This window comes from Chelonia mydas, chromosome 2 (assembly GCF_015237465.2).
Source record: "Chelonia mydas isolate rCheMyd1 chromosome 2, rCheMyd1.pri.v2, whole genome shotgun sequence".
Classification (NCBI taxonomy): domain Eukaryota; kingdom Metazoa; phylum Chordata; order Testudines; family Cheloniidae; genus Chelonia; species Chelonia mydas.
This window is the reverse complement of record NC_057850.1, coordinates 214,078,856-214,102,052: the sequence shown is the minus strand read 5'-3', so window position 1 is coordinate 214,102,052 and position 23,197 is coordinate 214,078,856.

Genomic DNA, 23,197 nt, shown 5'->3' with positions numbered 1-23,197 from the left:
AACAGTTTTTCAAGGAACTATCTTTAAAACATTCTCCTAATTTTCTTTAATGCTTAAAACCTAACAGCATTATGTATTGATATTTCAAGAGACATTGGTGGCTTTTTCTAGGTTTGGAGAAGAAAATGTATTTTACTTTAAAACAACAACAAACTTTTCTAAATTACTTCAGCATTCTGGGTGTGATAAGATGTCAAAAGGGTAGAGGATTGTTGTACAAAAAACAAAGTCAAAACAAACCAAACAGTTTTCTTACTGGTGCAGACTAAATATAATGAATGTTAATAAACTAATAACAGGTTTCAGAGTAACAGCCGTGTTAGTCTGTATTCGCAAAAAGAAAAGGAGGACTTGTGGCACCTTAGAGACTAACCAATTTATTTGAGCATGAGCTTTCGTGAGCTACAGCTCACTTCATCGGATGCATACTGTGGAAATTGCAGAAGACATTATATACACAGACACCATGAAACAATACCTCCTCCCACCCCACTCTCCTGCCGGTAATAGCTTATCTAAAGTGATCATCAAGTTGGGCCATTTCCAGCACAAATCCAGGTTAAGCTATTACCAGCAGGAGAGTGGGGTGGGAGGAGGTATTGTTTCATGGTGTCTGTGTATATAATGTCTTCTGCAATTTCCACAGTATGCATCCGATGAAGTGAGCTGTAGCTCACGAAAGCTCATGCTCAAATAAATTGGTTAGTCTCTAAGGTGCCACAAGTCCTCCTTTTCTTTTTGCGAATAAACTAATAAAATGCCTAATTAAAAATATACAAAAAACTGGTTTTTGAACTCTTATGAGATGCCTCTTTTCCTTCCAGAGATGAGATCCCGCTAAGATGTCTTTGCTAAAGAAGCATTAGCCATACCCAGAGTTACACACTAATCTTAATCTAGCCACATATTTATATATACCAAGACAAAATTACGATGTTAAAATGATGTTAAGGTAAAGAGGTAGATATCAGTAATATAACTTAAGGGTAAAACATTACAAGGTTGTTTTAATTACCCAAAACACAATCTTTACAAACCCAGGAAATTCAGGATTAAAGTTACATTTAAAAGAAATCCAACACATTAAGGTAAGAAATGCATAGTTAAGGTAGCCAAAAACCTTAACTCTGCCCTTTAGTGTTGCTATGCCATAACCATACAATTATGAATAAAGCATTTTAGTATTTGTGGTCCCATCTTCGAGTAAACTGATTGTTAAAGACACATTATATTTCCCCCCCTCATGGTGTCACTGCTTTCCTATAAGCATGCACTGTCTCCTTGTGTAGCAGTGGAAACATATAACCAAGCGAGTAATCGCCATCTTCCTTTATTCCTTATATCCAATTGTCAAATGAAATTGGTTTACAAAGTCTTTAACTAACAAAATTATAATAAACTTTAACTAGAAAAGAACCACTTTGAAATGTAATGATGGTCAAATAATTCTGGGAGGTTGGTAACAGAAGCTCTGTTGTTTCAGGAAAAACAACTTCTTATTTCTTATTTTTAGCCAGTCTATTTTTAACTTTCTAAAATTAGTGTTAGAATAACAAAGTAGTAAACCAGGGTCCTAGACTACTTCATTACCTTAGTTATTAGCCTGACAGACTAAGTGACTTGCCATTAAACATCAATGACAGAAGAGTTGAAGGGTTTAAAGGTCAATAAATACTCTGATAGGAATCCCTCAATGTAGCTTTTCACCTAGGAACTTCTGGAGCTTAAACATTGACAAGCTAATAGCTTCTTTTCCCTAATTAAGCAAACCCTTCTTCAGTAGCTGTTTGTCATGCCTGCACATTTTCAAGGTCTTAAAGATCTACCCCTAATATAAATTAATTAGTAAACAGCAGAAATCAAAGCAATCCCAACCAGTTGACAATATTAATCGACTCTCTGTTGAAAGTTATTCTACTCACAAATTGTGAATGTGATAACACAGATGGGTCAGATCCTGGCTCATAGCTACCCAGGAGAACAGGGTGCTGATGACTGTTAGTCCCTTGTAACAAATCTCCACATAGAGTGGATCAATCTTGAGGATAGTTGGGCTTAATATGAAAGGGATCAGAGAGGAGCCTGGTCTGTGGATCTATAAACGTGGAGCACACCCCTACGTGGTTCTTAGACCCACCTCTCTGTGAATGCCAGTTCCCCCATAGAGGTGCCTCAAAGAGAGGAATGAGGACCAGGAGCTGAAGTCAGATTCTGGTGGGGGAGTGGGGAAAGTTTACCTAGTGGGGAGATTGAATGGTTGCAAAGGGCAGTGGGGTCTTTTTTTTCTTGATTGTCAGACAAGACTTCTTACTTGTGACTGTGTGTGTGGTCACAGTCCTCATTCTTTATGTACTCCTAGAGCCTCCCAACCTAAGAAAATTGCTCAGGGTAACTCTCACCCTGTTGATCTTTAAACTGCAGCAACACAGGAGCCAGGCTCGCTATGGTTGAACATGGAACTTTCTATTCAGTGTAAATAGAGGCTACACTATGGAGCCATTCCAGATTACCGAGTAGGTAAAATCCATTTTAAACTGTGGAACTCCATAGGCCCAGGATGGAAGCTGAACATGAGATCTCCCTTGTCTCTAGGGCTATCTAAGCAATAACAAGAGACTTAACTTTTATTGACATTCTCTGGGGAAACTGTTGTAACCTTTTTGTGACCTGCCTTGAAATATAGGGAACAAATGAAATACTCTCACTTTAAGAACTCAGTTCTTCCCTTAGGTTCTCATAAAACCTTTGCCCATGGAGTAATCTGTGTACCTAAGGGGCTCACGTCTGCTTCAGTGCAAAACTGTTACTCTGCCTGGATGCTGCAGTTCACCAGAGAATGCTCTATAGAGGTTACTACCGAATGCACTCGTGCTCATAGCCCCCCAAAGATTACATGCTTTGTCCCAAACAAGGAAGAATTAGCCTTCCAGCCAGGTGTCTGTACAGTATATTCCATCTGAATAGGTGACCAGATTACCCAGAGACCCAGCTGGCACCACTGAAACTGGTTTCATTAAAATCCTGACACCTGAGGTAACCCCAGATTGTTCACACCTGTCACCCTATTCCCAATGTACTGCTTCACAGAGCATTGCTTCCCATGGCTGCCTCTCAGCTACTCCCCTGGCCATTGTGTGCCAGCTGCATCACAGCTACCCAGAAGGGAAACCGAAAGCATAGTTACACCTGATTACAGGGGAGATGCACAAACTCCAGATGTAGTTCCTGGCCCACATATCAGTGGGAAGAGGATTTTATACCCTTTTCTCCAGGACCCAGTAGGAGGCAGTAGGGACATGGCAAAAGGGGTAAAGGAGACTTGGAAAGGGAGAGCACAGAGAAAATAAGAGCACTGACAATGCAGGATGAGGAGTGGGACCGAAAATACATTCAAGGAGGGCAAGGAATAAGGTCAGACGTGGAGCCTGAGAATACACAGAACAAAAGGGAGTAGGGCCTGTTAGAGGCAAAATAAAATAATGCACCAAAAGGTGAAAGCCGGAGAAAATATGGAGGCACAGAGGCAGAAATGCGCTCATCTAAATTTGGTCCAGTATTGATAGTATATTTTTATAGAATCTCCCCTGCCCCACTCCTGAATTTGTCTGTAGTTCTTTCTGTATCTTCTGTATCTTCCTGTATTTAGCTTTCACCCTCTCTGCTGCATTTTCACCACATGGGCAGGCTGTAGCTGGGATGGGAGAGTTCTAGACTGGAGTGTTGTGGAGAGTCAGGCTGGAAAGGGGGATACAAGCAGTGCAGGGGAGATGTAGCGCCAGTCCAGAGTACACGAAAGGATAGGAGCGCAACCAGTTCGCTGTACCGGCCTCACTGGAAGAGAGCTGAACTGCTCCATCGGGGCAGTTGGAGACTGTCTAATGGAAATGGGTTGTTACTGGGGGTTTGACAGTGTTGTCCATCAAAGTTTGTTGGGTAAAATGCATGCCTTAGTCAATATATTTGCATTGCCTTCTGACTGGCTGAAATCTCCATCAGTCAGAACTACATGTGGGTAAATTAGGATCTGTCTGGTAACATGTAGTTTTACATAGCTTTCAATTAAATGAGATATCTAAATGCAAAACCTAGCACTCTGGCACTACATGGACTTTTGACACTCCCGAGGACTATACACACACACACAAATACAAACTGCAAGGTATCAAGCAAATTTCAGTATATGAAATACTTGAGTCTTCTACCATTTACACAGGTAAGAATCAGGAGTAAACACGATTGTAAAGTGGAGTTACATTGGTATAGAACAGCCTGAAATGGGAGGAGAATCAGGACCACAATCTTCAGACTTGGCTTGGCTCAATCAGGCGTTACCCCAAAATAAATGTGGTATAAGCCAGAACAGAATCCCGCCCCACCTGAGGTGGGAAAAGTGGTAATTGCTTATGGAAGATGTGAGAAATACTGGAGAAAGACACAGCTATATATTTATCATGTAAATATAATATTTGATCTAAGATTGGTTTATTTCTCACATAAAGAGAAGGCTGGTCTGTTATGTTGGGTAAAATCTGTCCTTGGACTGGGATTCACCAGTTGGACAGGTGCCTAACTACCGCTGTAGGAGCCTAAATCCAACATTTAACCACCATTTGCATACACAACCCCTCTGCTCAGCTGCCTCCTAACCCTGTAAGTAGCTATATGTCCTCTGTTAAAGTCCCTGCGCACCTACATTCCTGCTGGTGGGCACCTGCACAGCTGCCTAAATCCTGACCCTGCCCAGCCTCAGCCTCACTGTAGCTTTCCTTTGGGGCCTGTGTTGGTAGCTGTGTTCTGAGCCAATCTAAACCCACAGGCGGAAGAGATGGCTCGCTCCCCACCCTGTCTTATAATCTTTGTACTGGTGGTTAGAACATTTACTCAGCATGTGGGAGCCCCAAGTTCAAATCCCCCACCCCCCGCTTCTGTTGTGGAACAAAGACTTGAATTTGGGTCCCTATGAGAGGCCCCTAACCACTGAACTATTGGGTATTCTGGAGCAGGCCTCTCTCTATCGAACCTATTGGAGCTGTTTCACTTTGTATGAAATAATTAAATATTTATTGGAGTTGGGGATGGGAACCTGGGTCTCCCACGTCTGAAGTGAGTGGATGTTCTGGGTGCGTGCTCTAACCACTGGGCTAAGGATTATAAGGGGAGCAGTAGCACCGCCACCCCCTTGGCTTTTTCTGGAAAAAGAGCTGATCTGGGTTAGGCACCTAACTCCAGGAAAAAGTGCAGGGCTGTGAATCCCTCCAGCTTGAAGTTATGTACGTAACTCCCTTGGGCTGTGGGCAGTCACATCCCTTTCCTCAACATTTCCCAATGACTAGTGAAGGCACTTCCCTACTCAGCATGGTGGCTGCTGTGAATCTCTGTTTTAGGTGCCTAATGCTCCCCATGCATTGTATAGGGAACCTGGGCACCTAATTCTAGATTGTGAATTCCACTAGGCTGCAGGGCATCTAAGAGTGAGGTGTTGCAGCCTAACTCCCCCTCGTGAATCCCACCACTGCTGAATAAACATAGATTACTAGCAATCCATATTTGGTCATAGTCAGTAGCCTGCCTGTGTTTGGCAGAGGTACAGAGATGGAAAGTAGACACACTGATCTACCAAAGCAGAAAGAACACTTTGGAGCCTGACAGTTCTTGCCACAATGCTTAGAGCCATGGGACTGGCCACTGCAGTGAACATTATACCCCGTTCTAAGTGTTTGCAACTATTTTTGACACTGTTCATTTGTGTTGCACAAAGAGCAGAACCAGGCTTTTATTTTATTCCTCTCCTCGATCCCCGCCTCCCAACTATTGCATGATGTGTGGGGATTTGCTCTAGCTGTGTGAGTCCCTTAAGTGCATCCCTGTAACTTCCATACAACAGCAAGGGCAATTATTCTATCGAAAGTTGCAACTCCCTCCACTCGCACCCACTTAATTCAAATACACCCCCAAAGAAAAAATCCCAGCCACTTTCGATCTGAGATCTCATATGTGTAGCTTCAGCCCCAGACCCTTTTTTATGGGTAAGTGCTAAACCCCAGAAACCTGAGGTGTAAATGGAAATGCTGATAGTCCCTTAGCTCCAGTGGATGCAACAATGACTTTTACTGATCATTTCATTCATGCATGGGCTGCATTCAAAGGCATTAGCCAGTCCACAGTAAATAAAAGAGAGCTGGCGCGGGCATTTGCTTAATTTCCCAGGAGACCCAAATGAGGGAGATCTAGGGTGTTATAGTGACACTAGCACAATTGGAGAAAGCCAATTGTAACCTGGATAAAATTAGGTAGTGTTCTCCTGCTGTATAGTTATGTTACAAAATGATCAACAACAAAAAATCATAGCTAATTGATACAGCTACTATCTATTTTATACAGAGACAAAATCATTTCCTGTCATAGCTACTTAACAGCAAGCAGAATACATTTGCTAGGCTTCAGATCTAAAAAACAGGAGTGACAGAACTTTTAGAAATGTGAATGGATTTAAAAAGAAGCAGACCAATTGCAAGAAAATGTTGTATAGAATATTTTTCTCTGTAGCTATTTTTGTTGGGGGAGGGCAAGGTGGGGATTGGCGTTTTTTAACAACCAAATCCGTGTTGTTGTGACAGCATCTGGGAATGTCAAGTGTAGGCACTATTCTATTGTTCAAAGCAGTAAAGAGAGTATGTTTCAATTAGTTTGAATTCAAGCTGTAGGGAGCTCTGCTTTTGGGTTAACTGAAAGTAAGGTAACCAGACTGTATCTTTTTCCTTCCTAAATGCTATGAAACTTTTCAAGTGAAATGTCACCTCATATTCTCAAGTCCAGATGTAAAAATCCTATAGTACTTAATTGTCTATAATTAAACAAAAACTCAGTCCAATCTGCTTAAGAGCCTTTGCAAAGTAGAATATGCAGCTGTACTAATAGAGACTAATTTTATTTGACTACCAATGGGGTAATTAGGGCTCGTTTGTTTTGATGTTCAATTTATTCAGAGACATCAGGACTTTCACTCTTTCTGCCTTTATATCTTCTTCTTGGTTTTATTTCTTCAAGCATATCATTTTGAAACACAGAATTAAAGGTTAGTTCTGCTCTCAACTGCTGTGGTTGCACCATAAATCAGATCTTGATGCTTTTTGTGTTTCAGAGAAATAATGTATTTGTCAACTTGTTTAACACGAAAGGTTTCTATATAAAATCTGACTTCAATGTCAGGGGAAAGTCTGCTTATGGAGGAAATAAAGTTACATAATCTCATTGACAATTATGTGTTTCATTTAAGACATGGTCTCATCATCACTCATTATTAAATAGAGAGATACTTGACAAGGAACTCCTTTAGGAAAACATGTGTCATATTTAAAGATATATAGCATGCATGTTATGCAGAAAATGTAAAGAGCCCAGAAACCTTGTTAAAAAACCCTTCCAACAACTCAGTGGTTTAATTAACCCTGGAGTAACTCCAGTAAGCCAATGGCAGACATATAATTTACATTAAGAATGGCCTACATCATTAAGGAGGGCATGAAAGTTCACCTCGACTTCTATAGGCCAGTATTTCACCCCAGACATTTAAGGATGTCTTATTGGCTGTATTTGCACAATTTAATATGTAACACTATTGTCCTCAGTAGAGGAATAGTGTGGACTTTAAAAGACACATTTCAACTGTGATTAAATTAAGCTAAGGAAAATTTAGATGAAGCCAGATCGTTGAAGTTATTTAAAAGTAATAGGTCAAGTTAATTCCTGGTGTAGTTCCATGAAGTTACCCCAGGGATGACTTTGACCCAGTTTATTTTTGCAGGTATATCCATATGCTGTGGGCTACTAATTGTGGACAATATAAATTGTACTAAGTGGTCACATAACAGCCATCAATTTTCAACTCAGAACAGATCAGGCTTCCTTGAAGTGGGTGTAGCTGTAGAACACGCTTGTCAGAAACTGGAGCTGGATTTTCCTGTGGGACTAGTTGGGCTGGTTTTTATATGCTGGCTCCAGCCTGATTAAAACTTCCCCATAGAAAAAGACTTCTCAGAAACCTTGCCCTTGTGAAGGATGACCCACAGGAGATGGCCCAGTGTGACCTTCCTCTGTGCTTTGCTTGCACACAGCATTTGCTGTGTTGGACTAAAGGAAAGTTAATTAGGACAGCAACATTGTACATTGTAATAGATGCCAGTGGAAGGGGTTGGTGTAAAGCACAGGGACTCCTGCGTGAAAGTGAGGCAATTAAGGCAAAACCAAAACACTGCGTATAAGTTAAGTAGGATTTTTAAGCACTCTGGGCTAAATTTATCTCTGGTATAACTCCACTGGAGTCAGTGGAGTGAACTGGGCTCTTTGGCATGAGAAATGAATGCTGCCCTATTTTACATAAAGTATGAGCTGTCTGCATATTAGCAAGGCTGGTTTCCTCCTGGCACAAGATCCTCTCACAACCTTTGCACCCAGTGGTTTTGTAACCTTATAAATGGCCTGACTGAATCAGACAAAAAGTGGTGGTGTGCCATGCTGCGATGTCTGCAACAGGCCAGCTTGCTCATTTAAAGTCCTAACGTATGAGCTGGGTTTTTCCAAGGCTATCAATTTTCATTAGCTGTTTGCTGTGTTAATAAGAGACAACCACAGCAACAAGTGGTACAAATGTTAGCCTTGAAATACAGAGCAACTCTGAAACCAGAAGGACTGGCAATAAAAGATGGGGGTATGTTTGCTCATTTGGCAGAGTTAAAAGTTCAGTTTATGTCTTATAGCAAGCTGACGTATACCAGACCAAATCCATCCCTGGAGTAGCTTCACCAACTTCAGAGGGATGAATTTGGTTCAGTGTTTTCCATGTGCAATTCTTCTTTTAAAAGAGTTTGGTTCAGAATTTTGGTTTCCTTGCCAGTCAGTGTGGGCCAGCAGACAGTGCCCAGGACCAGGACTGCAGAGATCTGGGTTCTATCCCTGGTTCTACCGTTGACCTGCTGTGTCAGCTTGAGCAAGCCACTTTGCCTCTCTGTACCTCAGTTTCCCCTCCCACCTTTTGTCTATTTAGACTACAAACTCTTTGGGGACAGGGACTCTCTCTAACCCTGTGTCCAACACAATGGGGGTCCTCTACAAACCTCTCTAATATAAATTGCAGTAAAGCCTTAACAATTGTTGTGTATGTGAAAGGGGGTGGGTGAAAAGACCTGTTTGGAAATGCGCTTAGTAGGAGCAACAAGGACCAATATAACTCATTCTACAGCAGAAACATTTTGTTTGTGTTGTGGTGGGATCACAGCTATAGAAGTAGCTCATGTCTCACCACGTGCATTCCTACACTGAACAACATAGTATGGATGGAACTGGGACCTAGTCCCACACCTACATCTGCGTATATCTGTTCCTGGTTTCCGACTCACCAAAGTATTGCACATCTGGATGAGTATTGGACATCGGGGTAAATCTTCCTCCATGAACTTTTGCTTTTGACACAGATATATAATAATCACCCACAAACCTGAACACACATAGCTATATTGTTGATGTATTGCCCCAGTAGGGCATTTATTTACTTAATTACTTATACTTCCTTTTGATCCTCCTCTGCTGGGAGCTGGTGAATAATGTGTCCACTTATTAGCAACAGCAATGTGATGAGATGAAACTCCATTAAGAGACCCATCCTGTCATCTGATCTAACCTACCAGGGAGGGATGGAAGTCCCACCGCATTTGCCAGACAGTATTACAGTTCCTGATAGGGACGTCTCTCTATCAGTCAAATTAATAAGTGGTATTTGGAGTTCCCCGTCTGTCTGTCTAACATGGAGTCCGAAGAAGAAGTTCCCATGGCCTAGGTGGAAGTATAATATTTAAGAACCCTTTAAAGCAGATCTGCTGCAATGCCTGTCTCCTGAAACTGAAGAATCTGGTGGCTGCAAAAAGGAATCTGCACTTGCGGAAGGACAATAAAAATATAAACCTTCCCCTTCCCCCTCTTCCCTCTGAAGTGAAGTGAGTATTTTAAGGTTGCAGTATCTCCATCCCGCCCTAGGAGCTCCCTCCTGCTCTGCCTATTAGCATAAGAAGGGTCTCATTTAATTGAACCTGTACGTGGGTGGTTCATCTCTTCGTGCCTTCCATTGTGTCGTGGGTGTTATGGTTGCAACATCATTTAGTGCCTGTATGAGAATGAAATGTTTTTCAGAATTAGGTCATAGGGAGTGGGTGAAAAACACAGGAGGAGAAAATCGAACTATAACAACTGTTCTAACGGCTGTAGGAATGTTCAGGCATATTTTTGAAAAAATGCCAAGCAAAATGTTACCATTTCTTTCCTTTATCCCTTAATAACTGTAGACAACAAAGGAAGGAAACGAGTTTTAGAACTAACACTTTTGAATTATAGGCCCTGATCCTGCACTCAGATCCATCAGGACAGACCCTTGTGGCCCATCAGGCCTTACTTATCTCTGGTGTCATTCCACTGAATTCAGTGGAGTTACACCAGGGATGAATTTGGCTCATTACATTTAGATAACATAAGATCTGAATTCACCTAAATTTTCCATTGCGTAATCTCATCAGCTGTGAAATATGGCTACTGAAGTCCTCTCTATCTTCCCTCAGTGCAGGACAATCTGGTTAATTTATCTTTGTGAAAGTATATCCCATACATCCCAAACATGGAGAGCCTCATTTACTTCAGTGGCCCTCCATGCACTTACAGGGATCACCTATGCAAAGCTAGTGGCAGGATCAGGGCTATAGTCAGGACACTTATGTAACATTTCATTTGTGAGCTATACAGTTTTCCTCTGAACAAATTTCAGTCCTGGTGATAGAAGAGAGAGAGAGAGAGAGACTGAGACTGACTGGAAGTTTTCTGCTTGCCATATATCATGTTCATTCTACCATTTAAAAAAAATCAAATTGCTTTTTAAATTAAATTACAAATAAAAATAAAACAAATAAAATAGATGTGCTGTCTGAAAACTGGAAGTAAAAATTGCACATTATTTTTTACGGATGTGCTACTGGGTAATACACGTCACAGGAGACTTTGCATAACCTGCTGCACAGTATGTGACAGACAGCTTGTCAGGAAATGAACAGGATAGGCAATGATTTGGGACTAATTTTATGGATGTTTTCCAGTTTCTATTTTCTCTCCTGATCCTCCTTTCTCCTTCTCAGAACAAGAGTGCTTCTGAAATTTCCTGCTTAACATCTTTCACTTTGAATAAAGAATACACTAAACATGCCCCCTGCAGCTGGTCTTGGTGAAATTGCTCCTCTTCAGGGACCGTCAGATGATGTTGCCTTGTTTGAGAAGGTCCAGGCAGAAGGTTTTAGTGAACAACACAGCCCACACTCAAGCCTGCAACCTGAGAAGTTTTGTCCCTCCCCCGCTTACTACCTTATAGTTATACACACACACACATACACAGACTTTAAATGAACACAGATGGCTGGCACACAGGGAGTAGGCATCTTGGAAAAGTGCCTCAGGGCTCTCTGGTTGCTGTCATCTTATTCTACAGACTGAGTGCCTTCAAGATGTCTGTGCTGTTTCTTAATCTTAGATCACTCCCTTTTGGGCTTTTAGCCACTTCCTGTTGGGAAATGTCACAGAGGCATCAGAGAGATACACAAAGATTGATTTGACTGAAATCAACATTGCCTTAACTCATAGGGGTTGTAGATTATTATCTTTAATAGAGACCATATTATAATAAAATCCAAATCAGATCTCAATTAGCATACTGTACTTTCCCTTCTCCAGTGTGTGTGTACCATTGTCTGATCGAGCGATTTGGTTCTTGTGTGAAAGAAAATAATTGGCCACAAGTAATATAAAATGTTGATGAAAAATGTGAATGTAATGAATGCTGATAACCAGTTTAAAAAAATTTCAGTTGCACTGAGCACATGTTTTCCCTCTTTATTTCTCTATAAAAATATGCAAACAATTACCTGACTTTGGAGGACATAATTACAAAGAGGTTCATCTCTAAAAGGTTATTATTGATTTATAGAGTTCTTTAGTTTAATAGAAGACAGACTGAGGAATAAAAAGAAACTTACTGTTTTCCCACAAATAATAGATGGTCTACAAGGGAAGTGTAAGCTTTCGAAGTAGTATTTATAAGATGAACACGCCATGTGGTTTAAGATGTTTCTTGTATGTGTACAAAATCATTCAGAAATTCAAATGCAACAAGAACATTACAGCCATCTTCTAATAAAAGCAATTCAGTATGAAGCATTTTGATATGCCTTGATAATCAGTATCCATAAATAGTGCTAATGATAAAGAACATGGAATAATTTACAACTGCAGATAGAACATGAAATTTTGAAGATAAATCCGCAATCAGAAATCCACATATAAAATAAATTCACTTGACTTCGGACTGACAGCTACAGGCCACAATTCTTCTGCACAAATGTGAAAATAGGGGTGTCTGGTGTATATTCTTCACCAAACATAGTGGTCCAGTAACTCAGTATGTCAGAGCTTGTTCTTACTCACATTTCAGTCAATGGGCAGAAGTCCTGAGGACTTCCATGGAAGCAGGATTAGGCCCTAAGTTAAGGCACAAATCAGACTATACAAGCTATAGTGGTTTCTTTTTTGTGATTTGTTTGCCTAGAATACTTAGATTGTAAATGCTTTGGTGCAGGAATCTTTTTTTTCATTCTATGTTTGTAAAGCACTTAGCACAATGAGTTCCTGTTCCTTGATGGGCTCCTAGGAGCTATGACTGTATAAATAAATGAATAAATCAATAATAATTCATATAAGATAGATCAGAACACAAATTGGTTTCAGATAGAACTTCTCCATACTTATGGAACCCAAAGCTAGTAGGACTAAACATAAAGTTAGGTAAGCAGGATGTGGCTTTTACTCATGTTAGCAAGGCAAGCAGAATTCAATCCTGAGTCTGTATGCTGTAGCAAGTCTCACCTCCCCTGTGTAGCAGAATTATTTACCAGATTCTGCAATGTTTATAGCTAAGAGCACATGCAATATATTTATTTGGATTTAACAAGAGAAAAAGATGACTATACATAAGCTCTAAGAAGCCTGGCAATAATTAGATTCACATCCACATAAGGATAGCGCCACAGCCACATATAGTAAAGAATACTGTGCAGGCCAATACTGCAGCAAAATCCCATTATACTCCAGATAACCCCCCATGCTCTCATCCTTCCCTAGAAAACCTACCATATAATCACATTTTCAGTATGCCCTGAAGGTCGACACAGATATTTGGGACCAAGGTCCAGAGCCAATAGGCTCTCATGAAGAGTACCCTTCCTGCTGCCCCCTCTCTCTTACAATTAGTATTGTCTAAATATTATAAAATGGCTTGTAAACAGATCCAGTCTAGGGCAATTTTAAAAGTAGGTCAGGTTAAAACAATAGTGTATTATATGCACTATGATTATAATTGCTCGTGATCATCATTCAGCAAAATACCTCAAATTTGTGTGGTAGGGGATTTTTCTATCTACAGTGTGAAAGTTCTCACAGTAATGGAAAGACATATTGTAACTCTTCTGTTCAGCATCATTATGAAGAGAAATCAAGAATTCCACACTGGTCTTTTTAAGTAATAATGGTAAGGTATTGGGAGCATCATGTTGCAGTATTATTTCTGTATAGGGATCAGTGCTCAGTGCAAAGTGATGGTTTCCAAGCTTCTGTGCTCTGTGAACTGTAAAAGATTTGGGCTTGAACCTGGTCAGATCACATGAATACCACACTCTGTTTTCCATTATTATCTCTTTAAGTAGTTTCTCAGGGCTCATGAAAGATGGCCAATAGGGAGTACTGGTGACAAACTCTTCCATTTGCACACAGAACAGGTAGGGAATGGGATGTGGCAAGGCAAGCTACCTCACACCACTTCACAAATGTGCCTGAGCCCTGAGCAAGTGGAACCATTTCTTGGAACGAGAAGAATCAGGTTTTGTCCCCATTCAATCCTGGGCCAAAAAAGGTCTGAACTGGAGCTAGTTGTTATATCAACCCCGACCCACTAAGAAATGGACTGAGACCACTAGCCCATTTCGCATAGGGCACTGAACCCTTGTCAGACAACAACTTTCAATTACTGGTACTTCACTTCAGAGACCTGGAAATGTAAAGCTCTGTATCTCCTTACCGACCTTCCAAACAAAGCAGCTCATAAGAATCAGTGTGAAAAACACAGCTTTCATGTGAACTGCTACTGCCCAAATGCTGGTCACTTCTTCCTTGTACAGAGGTAAAGAGGCAGACAGGAAGACAGCTGCAAGCTGCGCCATTTACACCCGACACTCAGCCCACCCCCCCCACCCCCAGCTATGGAGTTACACAAGCTCTCCACACCTAGAATCAAAAGTTGGACATTCCATGATGGGATCTGGGCTAGAAGGGCCTGGTGTTTCATTAACCCCACTACAGATAGCACAGAACCAAATCCTTATTATTCTCTAATTTAGACAAAACTCCCATTAACATTGTGAGCTCTTTGGTACAGGGACTGCACCTTCTCGTACATTTGGAAAGTGCCTAGTGGACTCTTGGTACTACTGGAGATATTTATTTATTATTATTATACCCTTAGTATTACAGCAGGGATTTTTTTTTAAAGAAGTAGCCTTCACAACATACAAAATCTTTAAGCATAAAAAGAGGAAAGCTGCTATCCTAAAATTTATCCCCATGAGTCCCCAATAAATCTTGACCATGAATTGACTCCTTAGGTTTGGGCAGTCAGAAGTTTTGTTAAACCTTCTGCAGAATTCCTGCACTTTAGGGGCTCAAATGCTCTCATTCTTCTCTGACTTTCCTTAAAATTCCAGCAGTACCTGAGAGCACTGTCTCAGGGAAGTCACTCACGGTGATGTCTTGCACTCCTTAGGTGTTCCTGAGCTGCTTAGTCATACCCTTAGAGATCGCTCCAAGTGCTCCAATAATCACTGGGATTACCTCTGTTCTAATTTTACATAATTGTCCCATCTCATGACAGAGTTCTTCATCTTTTGCCATCTTCTCTTCTTGTTTCTTTTTATGTTTCCATCGATTGGTCTGGCAAGATCAATCAACATGCTCTTGTTTGTCTTCTTTTCTACAACTGCTGTGTCCAGCCTGTTTGACTGCACTGTTCGGTCTGTGACAATTGACAATAAAATCCTACCCTCCTCATTCTCTAGAGCGCTTTCCATTTGGTGGTCATAATATTGTATGATTTCTTTAAATCTGTACTTGCCATGGAGGCGCCAGTGCAGACACTTAGTGACCCCATTGTGTCTGTTCATATATTTTCTCCCAGCTGGCTCCAGCAGGTGTTCAACACGTGCTCCACCGTCTCTTCCTTTTGGGAACACATTGCCCAGTTCCAGGAGCAGTTCTGTTGGTTAATTTTGTTTAGAATGTAATTAAGCCTTACAGATTGCTCTTGTGCACTCATAACAAGGCTCTCCATTTCTCTTTTGAGGTATCCTTCTACAAGTCATGAGTTTATTAATCTTCGATCACTAATGGGTTCACTCTCTCTCCACCACTGTCCATGCATTGATTTGTGTAAATCTTTAGAGTCTTTCTTTGGCGATTTGCTCTCTCTTTTCTTTTATGTTTTCTTGACTGGGATATATGCTCAACTGTCACTTGTTATTGCAACCACGTGACCTTTTACTCTGGCTGACTCCTCACATATTTTGATGTTATATTTTTCAGCGTCAGTTGCTTCCTCCACAGATAGCAGACCTTTCCCTCCGTCGCATCGTTGGATGTGCTTCCTGTCCACATCTTGATTGATATTTATTACTCTATGCATCACCAGGAGCTTTCTTGTTTGGATGTCAGTTTTTTTCTTCTCCTTTGATTTTACTTGATCACTCTGGCAGTGTACTATACTACTGGTATCACCCACATATTAACTGAGCAAATTCTCTGAGTTGGCTTTTGTCCTTAGAGTAGTTCTTGTTTGTCTTTAATATTTTCCCCTCATTTCTTCTTTGACTTTCCTATGTTGTAACTCTGGTAGTGCCCTGATTCCAATGTATTTGTAGGGGTCATACTCAGAGAGATCTTGGATAGTACCTTTGTGAACTTGCATGCCACTTGATTGTACCAGTTTGTCTGTCTTTACAGATGCTGACATACATTTAGCTTCACCAATCTGTAGCATTATATCTTTACCAAACCTTTCTACAGGTATCAGCTTCTATAATCTCCTTTTGTGACTGTTCATATAGTTTCAGATAATTATTTATTATTTAATAATAAATAATTAATTATTATTATTTTTACTTAACTGCAGGGTTTGACACAAAGAAATTAAAAACAAAGAGTTGTGTTTTCTTTTAGGTACCGGCATATGTATGACCAAGTACAGTAATGCACACTTGGAAATGTTGCCTGTTTCCGTTCCCTCCTGTACTGAAACAGAAAAGAAGCAGTAACTTCTTGAGAAGAAATCTATCTCAGTGACATGATCCTATAAGGTTTTGTACTTGTTTTTGTTCCATCATATACCCATATGAAAAATATTGCCCTGCTTTTTGCACTTTCACTGGATATAGTCATAGTCCCAGATTTTCAAAGGTATTTAAGTGCTTAACTCCTATTTTCAAAGGTATTTAAGTGCCTAACTCGACATGCATCCGACGAAGTGGGTATTCACCCACGAAAGCTTATGCTCCAATACGTCTGTTAGTCTATAAGGTGCCACGGGACTCTTTGCCGCTTTTACAGATCCAGACTAACAGGGCTACCCCTCTGGTACTTAACTCCTGTTGATTTCAATCAATCAATAAAATCAAGATACACCTCCCGGAAGTTGTCTAAATGGAGGAGAGAGAGCTTGTGGTTTATATACCTCTAACACACATCTTTGGTTTGATTAGGAGACCAGTGTGTACCTTAAAGTCTCTATGCAGAGGTCCACAGTTTCTATGAATACAGCAAGTTGCACACATTGGACAATACGTATCTTTTTTTCCATGTTGGGTCATATGCTGCACTCAGCTAATACATGGAATATTTGTTAATATCAATGCAAAATGTCCAGTTGAATCCAAATCAGAATATGGCCCTTTGAAATAATAACTTTAAAATCACAGGGGGGGAAAAAGTTATAAGTACACATAAGGGGCTCATGAATTCTTCCCTCTCTGAAAATTGTTCTGTGTTTCGTTTCCTTTTTTACATACATAATTATATTTATCTGACACGTACACAACGAAAATGTAGCTAACTTATTTAGCCCCCCATTTTTCAGATGTTTGCTAATACTGCAATCAATTAACTTGTCATACAATAATAAAACAGGAAAATGGCATAAAATGAATAAAGGGTGACACAGCGTGACTTTTTAGGCAATAAAATATCAATTCATACCTGTTAACTATTACTAATGTGCTTACAGACTACACCAGACATGTTGCTTTTAAGCAGACTTTAGGAATTAGATCATTTATTCATTGTACAGAATCCCTGATGTACTGAACTCGCTCTGTTCTCCAGGAATTGTCTTATTTAAGCAAGGGCGCCTTTTATCACAGTGCCAGTTAACGGGTTTCTATAGCACTAAAAATACGAATGTTTTCACTCAAACAGATGGGAAGAAAACTTGGCCAATTTCCATCCCAAAAGTTATGGAAATGGCACTCTTGATCAGCTTTGGATTGTTTAAGGAGAGAAAAAATGGGTCTGATTCTCATTTAGATCTGTTTGTGGAAAGCCTCCAAGATCAGACCCAATATTAGCAAAAGAAAGCTTCTCTCGTTGGATCTCATTGAGCAAGGGGACATGTATTCTATGTGCAGAAGAAATAATACAGACAATAATAAGAACTCAAGTATTTAACTCCTCCCATAAAGGGAAACGGTTCACATACTTCCTTCACTTATCTTTCCGAGTGGCGTATGAGAAAAATGGTTTGTGAGTTCTGACTGGTGCCACAGAGATGAGAGCACGCACATGGCCCATTGCTCTTCACTAAGGATTTCTTTGTTCTGCCGAGTCCCGAGAGCACATGTTCCATGTGAGGCAATGACAGTTTTTGTTATCGCACAGACATATCAGTTTCAGTGACAATCATTCCCTTTTCAAAAACACATTATTTCTCATGATTGTCTCCCTCTCAGAAAATTCGGTCTTTAAAACCCAAGGAAGAGAGGAGCAAGGGAGAGACAACTAATGACCTGGCGACATAAAAGTGAAACGGCGTGTTATGGGACAATCAGTCAATCAGCTCAAAGGGGCTTAGATCAACATATGCACACACGTAAATGAAATACTCTATCCTCTGTTGCACAAGAAAGAGGGACCTTGTTGTTCAAACATGTTGCTACATTAGGATTCTGTGGTTACACAGGTTTAATAGATATTGCAGGGAAAACACCACATGCAATGAAGTAAAAAGAGAAAGGGGGAAAGGACTAGCTAATAACAACATGTTCCTTCCTTCCTTCCTAACTCAATGACACATGTGACTTAACGGAGCCAATAAGTTATGAGCATCTGATATAGAAGTTAAAAAAAAAAGCTCTTTAGCAAAGACCACTGGGTAAACCATGTCATTCCTAATTTCTGCAACTGGCCTGATTTAACCCAGGCCCAGGACCTGAAATTCACACCAGCTCTTTGTGTGCTGGAGTCATGCAGATACCAGGCTCAGTGAGAAGAAACTGCATACTTCCTATTTTATTTCACCACCAGTCGACCTGCTTTTCCTCAGTTTTAAAATCATTTGCCAGGTAAAAATAAACTTTTCAGAACCCCAAAGTGAAAAATGTACCTAACAATTCAATCCTTGTAAGTTGGGAATTGGAAGAGAAAGTGCAGCAGAGCCTAATTAAATTATATAATAAGCAGCTTAACTTGCAGTTTCACTTTGGTTTCTGTTATTCTTATTATCCTGTGCATTGTAACAGCTGGTGATGTCATTAAACTATGCAAATTAATTAGCCTTAAATAGAGATGGCAACAGTGAGAGTTTTGCAAAAGCTTGTCTGTCTGTCTGGGTTTGGTTTTGCAAAACCAAATGATGAAGATCCAGGTCTTTATTCAAGCCCCAGAGGTTTTCGGGGGTGCTAGCCAAGGTTTCTGGTTTTGGCCCATCTCTATTAAGGACAAAAATGAAGGCTTTTTCAGTTCTGCAAATTTTCATATGTCAAGTTTTGGTTTGAAAACTCAAAGCAAGGATGGCTCGGATCTGGGCAGGGTTTGAGTAAATAATTTTAGCTTTGGCACAGATCTGGCCTTAAATCATTAACAAGTTAGTTGGTACTAGCTACATTGATTGTGCTTATACAAACAGACAACATTCTCTCTAAATATATGATCTCTTTAATCCTCATCATTGCTGGAAAGACTCATTGCAGGTTACCACATTTTCCACATTAGCAATCATGGGGAAAGAGTCATGACTGGGGGGAAAACAAACAAACAAAACCAAAAAACCCAACCACAGCCAGCAGGGAATAAAGGTACTGTATTTTACAATGGAAAATATATTTGGAAGATGAGCTTGGATATAATTTTACAAGGTAAGGCCAGACTGTAAGTGGCCCTTAGGCAGGTGCCCGAGAGGGTGCAAAGAGCCTTGTATGTTTTTATTTCAGATTCTTATATTAATAATGTATTCAATAGAACTGTGAACAAAATATAATGTAACAAGTTGTCTTTCTGCAACCTGTGTTGAGCTGGAGCTGCTCCACACACGTGCCCCTGGGGCGCCAGGGGAAAAGGTGGAGCCATGGTGCCCCTGTACATTAGAGCAAGCAGGTTGCTCCTTCCTCTAGAATGATGTAATCTTTGAAGCTTCTTGAACACCAGGAAGCTTGTGGAGGGCTTAGGTCTGATGCACAATCCTCCCTTAGGTCTCCATAGAGTTTTGAATCTTCTCAAAGGAACAATCTAGACCATAATTGGCACTTTCCTGTGTTTGTAACCCTCTTCAAGTGTAAGCAGTACTGCGAGGCTGCAGACCAATAATGGGAACAGGATCGGGACGCAGGAGGACTAATTTGGGGGATGGTGTTTGTGTGGGGTGCAGTGGACAGCTAGAGCTATCCTGGCCCACACCACCCATTGAAGCAAAATTCTACTGCACCTCAGCAACATTTAATTGACAAAGGGCTACATTGACAGTGTCTCTCTGTATGCTTAATAACAAAAGCAATTAAAAACTGGTGTTTTGTTCCCTTTTCTTTTTTGGTTCGTTTCCCTTGGAACTGAGTAACTTTGCTGAGGTCACAATGCTACTACTGGGTTTGCATTGATGTGCTGCATTAGCAGTATGCTACTATTATTGTAAATATCACAGGCTTGTTGCATTGTATTTTATTCACCGTCCTATTCAGTGAATCATTAATACAAGAATCTCAAATAAAAGCATACCTTAGTCAGTGTAGACCTAATTCAGGAAGGTGACTGTCATAATATTTAGGAACAGAGAAAGGCCCGAACCAAAACTTTTGATATGAACTCTGGAGGCAGATGTAAACTTCATGGCCACCACTCTCTGGTCTGGTGGAAGAGCTCTCAAGTCAAGTCAGTGGGAAAGAAGGAAAAAGAGTGGCTTTAAAAGAACATTTGCACCTTGTACCCCCTGCTTCTTGACTGTCTGGGCACTGATCTGAACAGTTTTGAAATAGTTCAGACTAAAGAGAAGAGTGGACTAAAGGCTGTTTTATTCTATGCCTACTGCCGACGGCCTCAAGGGTTAGTTCTGGCAGCTGTGGATCAACAATGTATACATGGATGTTGCAGCAATGCCCCCTTTCCACTGGCCATGCTCTCCCCCCACCCCCTGCCCCATTGCTGGCTGCCCATTTTGTGGTAACTTGGGCCTCATCTACGCACAGTTTTTGTACTGATGTTACTATTTCAGATGCGGGGTGTGTGTGATTTTCTCATGATATAGTTACAACCCCTTACAGTTATACCAGTATAGAGGTGCCTATACCTACATTTATGGGCATAAGCTATGCTGGTAGTACCTTTATATTGGTGTAACTACATCCACACTTGAGGTTTGGACTGATTTATCTATACAGCTTTAAAATGATGTCATGGAAGTGGTACAAAACCTATGTGTAGAAAAGCCCTTAGACACTGCTGGGATGGCATGCAGTACCTGAGAATTCTCCTGAGTGGGGAGAACAGATAAACCTGATTTAGGGCATTGGCAGAGTGGCACAAAACAACTGGAGGTCCTTGTCTACACCTAAAAGTTTTGCCGATTTCATTATGCCATCATACTTAAACTGGCACACAGTTATGTTGGTAAGAAAGTGATTATTCTAGTATGGCTTATGGTGGGTCAGGCAACCATCATAAATTGTATGAGTATAGGTATAATTGTTTCTATGCCACGGCTCTTACCAACATAGCTATGTCAGCAAAAGAAACCAGACCCCCTGTCTATCATAACTGTGTCAATAAAACTTTTAAGTGTAGACTGAGTCTAACATAATCCAGGAATCGGGCCCAGTATCTCTTTCATAATGTGCATACTTCTGAATTTGGGGCTTCAAAATACAGATCTGCAGCCAAACTTCCCAAAGTTTGGTGTACACTCTCAGCCTGTTGTAGAAATGGATGTGAACTGCAAATTTGGATCTCAATCCGGATCTGGGATTTAAATTTGGAACCATCCATATTTTTGAAGACTGTCTCAAACAAGCATCAAGCAGGAATAATTTCAGTCTGTTCAGTGGTCACTAAATCCTTGTGCCCCATGTACAAATGAATCACTCTATTCTATGCCCCTAGGCTTTGACCATTACAAACAATGACTGAAGTCATCAGCAAAAGAGAAGTTCACAGACTGAAAGGGGAAAATATGCTTTTTCATTACCAGTATAAAAAAACTGAATGCATTGTTTGAAAATGTCACTGCATGAACTAGACTATATGGAAGCAGACTAACTTGGCCTCTGGCATGTAGTGCTCCCTCCTCCACTCCATTTTGCCTAACTTGACAGCTACTTATGAGACACACAAGCTCAGAAATTCAAAAAACATTCTTAAAGAGACAGACTGCAATTTTGTCATATGTCCTCTTTCTTTTTATTGTGTCTTGATAGGAAGTATGACTCAGTGATTGGAGCAAGGGAATAAGAATCAAAGCTCCTGAATTCTATCCTAATGCTGTCACTGACTGACTCCATGAACATAGGCAAGACACTTGACTGTAGGCCACTCTCTCATTTGTAAATTGGTGATAGTAACACTTACGTACCGTACAGGGATGCTGCATGGCTGATTAACACTTCATGTTTGTGAAGCATTTAAAGAACCTTGGATGGATACTATGCATGAGATCCTGAGTTGGTTTAAATCAATCAATCAATTGGTGAAGCCAAAATAGGTGTGCTGATTTATATCAGCTCATGAGCTCATATTGTAAATGCAAAGTATTATTACTATGGACACTTTTTTCAAAGTATAGAAGTCGTTTTATCTGGTGTTTATGCTAATTTTCAATTTTAGATAACACAGGATACAATCAAGTCCCTAAAACTCTTTCCTATGAAAAACAGAATTATATTTAGAAAGACAAAAAAGTTTACACAACTCAAACCACAGTTCTTTGACTCAATTCCAGGACATATAACATTGTAAATATATGAAAGAACTAATTGCATCTCCAGTGAAGACTTTGGCAAGAGAAAATTTTCCTTTTGCTTGTGGACAAATTGATTTTTGCTTGTCATTATTAAACACTTACTAGAGTGTATCTCCCATCTACCTGCATGACCCAACTCACCACTATGACAATCTTGGAGTTCAATTTTCAAAAGTGCCTCAAACCAGCCTTTAGTTTTGCACTTGGAATCAATTGTTGGCACAATATTGGGGGTGCAATCAGGTAGCTAGACATCTAACCATCTAAATGCTATAATTGGCACCTACTACTGAGTGCTCCATTACTGACTGTGGGTGCAAAATTATAGACCACTACAAAATTGTCTGAAGTTGGACTGAATTGGTTTTCAGTGTCAATTCAAGACTCTGGTCTTCAAGGCCATCAGTGGATCAAGACCCAGTGACATCATAAGCCACCTTTCCATTTATGACATTAAGACAGGTTTTCTGAGAAAATGTAGGTAAAAAAGCTAAGGATGAAGGTTGTTAGACAAATCATTGTTGGTCAAATATGTTCAGCTATGGGATGAGTTGCCAGGGGAGATAAAACTAAGCCAAAGTC